Raw genomic sequence first — 3,257 nt, 5'->3', positions numbered from 1 at the left:
TCGACCTCTCTCAGTGTGGCTTCCGGGCCAACCACAGCACCGAGACCGCCCTGATCGCAGCCACCGATGACATCCGAGCCCTGCTCGACAACGGAGAAACAGCGGCCCTCATCCTCCTGGACCTCTCTGCGGCCTTTGACACGGTCTGCCACCGCACCCTAGTGCAGCGCCTCAGCAACGTCGGAATCCAGGAGAAGGCACTGGAGTGGATCATCTCCTTCCTCGCCGGAAGGACACAGAGGAAGTACCGCTCAGGATCCCCCACAGACCCATGTCCTCACCACATCTTCAACAAAGCAGACTCCGTCATAGCACCGCACCTCCGAGACGTCATCAACTGCTCCTTCAACTCCGCCACATTCCCGGAAGACTGGAAACACGCTGAACTCACCGCCCTTCTGAAAAAACCAACAGCGGACCCCACCGAACTCAAAAATTACCGCCCCATCTCGCTTCTTCCATTCCCGGCCAAAGTCATTGAGAAAGCTGTCAACAACCAGCTCGCCGCCTTCCTCGAAGCCAACAAATCCCTCGACCCCTCACAATCTGGCTTCCGAGCAAAACACAGCACTGAGACCGCCCTCATCGCAGCAACAGACGACATTCGAACTCTACTGGACAATGGAGACACAGTCGCCCTCATCCTCCTTGACCTCTCTGCAGCTTTCGACACAGTCTGCCACAGCACCCTTTTACAACGCCTCAATAACATCGGAATCCAAGGAAAAGCACTTGAATGGATCACCTCGTTCCTCACCGGAAGAACCCAGAGAGTCCGCCTTCCACCATTCAAGTCCGAGGCCTCTGAAGTCATCTGCGGCATACCACAAGGATCCTCACTCAGTCCCACCCTCTTCAACGTATACCTGAGCCCCCTCGCGGCCATCGCACGCCAACACAACCTCAACATCATCTCTTACGCGGATGACACTCAACTGATCCTTTCTCTCACCAATGACCCCAGCACCGCCAAAACTAACCTACACGAAGGAATGAAAGAAGTTGCCGAATGGATGAAACAAAGCCGTCTGAAACTGAACTCAGACAAAACAGAAGTCCTCATCTTAGGTACATCCCCCTCTGCATGGGACGACTCCTGGTGGCCGGAAGCCCTCGGTAAAGCACCCATCCCGACAGACCACGCACGGAACCTAGGCGTCATCCTGGATTCTTCACTCTCAATGAACAGACAAGTCAGCGCCGTATCCTCTTTCTGCTTCAACATTCTTCGCATGCTCAGAAAAACATTTCGCTGGATCCCCTCCGAAACAAGGAAAACAGTCACCCACGCTCTGGTCACGAGCCGACTGGACTACGGAAACACCCTCTACGCAGGCACTACCGCAAAACTCCAGAAGAAACTACAACGAATCCAAAACGCCTCAGCCAGGCTCATACTAGACATCCCACGCAACGAACACATCTCTGGTCACCTTAAAGACCTCCACTGGCTACCCGTCAATAAGAGGATCACTTTCCGACTGCTTACCCACGCACACAAATCACTCTACGACATCGGACCAGATTGCCTCAACTCACGACTGTCCTTCTACACCCCCTCCCGCCAACTACGTTCTTCCAGCCAAGCCCTCGCCACTGTACCTCGCATCAACAAGACCACCATGGGAGGCAGATTCTTTTCATACCTGGCTGCTAAAACATGGAACTCACTCCCCACTTACCTTCGCCTTACCCAGAACCACCTAGCATTCAGAAAGCAACTTAAAACGTGGATATTTGACAAGTAATCCTCCTCCCCTTCCTAAGCGCCTTGAAACCCTCTGGGTATGTAGTGCGCTATATAAATTCTATGACTTGACTTGACTTGGCCTCCCCCCGTTCAGATCAGAAGCCACCAAAGTCATCTGCGGCGTTCCTCAAGGCTCCTCGCTCAGCCCAACCCTCTTCAACATCTACATGAGCCTGCTCGCAGCCATCGTACGCCAACACAACCTCAACATCATCTCTTACGCCAACGACACCCAGCTGATCCTCTCCCTCACCAACGATCCCGCAACCGCCAGAGCCAACCTACACGAAGGGATGACAGAAGTAGCCAAGTGGATGATGAACAGCCGCCTAAAACTGAACTCGGACAAGACGGAAGTCCTCATCCTGGGATCCTCACCCTCCGCCTGGTACGACTCCTGGTGGCCCCCCGCCCTGGGCAGCGCACCCAAACCAACAGACCATGCACGCAACCTGGGCTTCATCCTGGACTCCTCCCTCTCCATGACCAGACAAGTCAACGCCGTCTCCTCTTCGTGCTTCAACACCCTGCACATGCTACGTAAGATCTTCCGGTGGATCCCCACCGAGACCAGGAAGACGGTCACCCAGGCCCTCGTCACCAGCCGACTGGACTATGGCAACTCCCTCTATGCCGGAACCACCACCAAACTCCAGAAGAGACTCCAGGGGATCCACAACGCCTCAGCACGACTCATCCTGGACATCCCCCGTCGCAGCCACATCTCCGGACAACTGAGAGATCTGCACTGGCTCCCGGTCAACAAGAGAATCACCTTCCGTCTCCTCACCCACGCACACAAAGCCCTGCACAACCAGGGCCCAGCATACCTCAACAGCCGCCTCAACTTCTACGCTCCCACAAACCAGCTTCGATCGACCGGCCACGCCCTCGCCGCCATCCCCAGTATTCGTAGAGCCACCACAGGAGGAAGGTCCTTCTCCTACCTGGCCGCCAAGACTTGGAACTCCCTCCCGACTCACCTCCGCCTGACCCAGGACCACCTCGCCTTCAGGAAGCAGCTCAAGACCTGGCTGTTCGAGCAGTAGCGGACCCCCCCTCCCCTAGCGCCTTGAGGCCCTCCGGGTGAGTAGTGCGCTACATAAATGCCTTGATTGATTGATTGATTGATTGATCAGTGTGGAACGGGATCCCACTCCCATCTCTGTGAGTCGCTGCAGGCAGTCCCCTCCCCACTGCCATTTGGGATCTGGCCTCTTGGGTGTTTCTTTTAGGGAAGACCCTGTGCGCCCAATCCCCGTCTTGGGTGGGGAAGGCTGTGTTCTTTGATTCAGGTCAATGCCTCTTCTGGCGTTCGGAAGAAGTGAGAAGTGCCCTGAAGGATCACTTTTATTTTGGCCGGGAAGAGCTGCATATACTGGATCTGGAGGGCTCTCAGCTTCACTTTGACTGAGTCAAATGTGTATCATTGTTTTTGTACCTCTCTGAAATAATCTGGGAATTGGCATTTTCATATCTGACTTACCCCTTCTTCCTCAGCACACAG

This window comes from Lissotriton vulgaris, chromosome 7, assembly GCF_964263255.1.
Source record: "Lissotriton vulgaris chromosome 7, aLisVul1.2, whole genome shotgun sequence".
In the NCBI taxonomy this organism is placed as follows: Eukaryota; Metazoa; Chordata; class Amphibia; order Caudata; family Salamandridae; genus Lissotriton; species Lissotriton vulgaris.
This window is presented reverse-complemented; position numbering follows the sequence as displayed.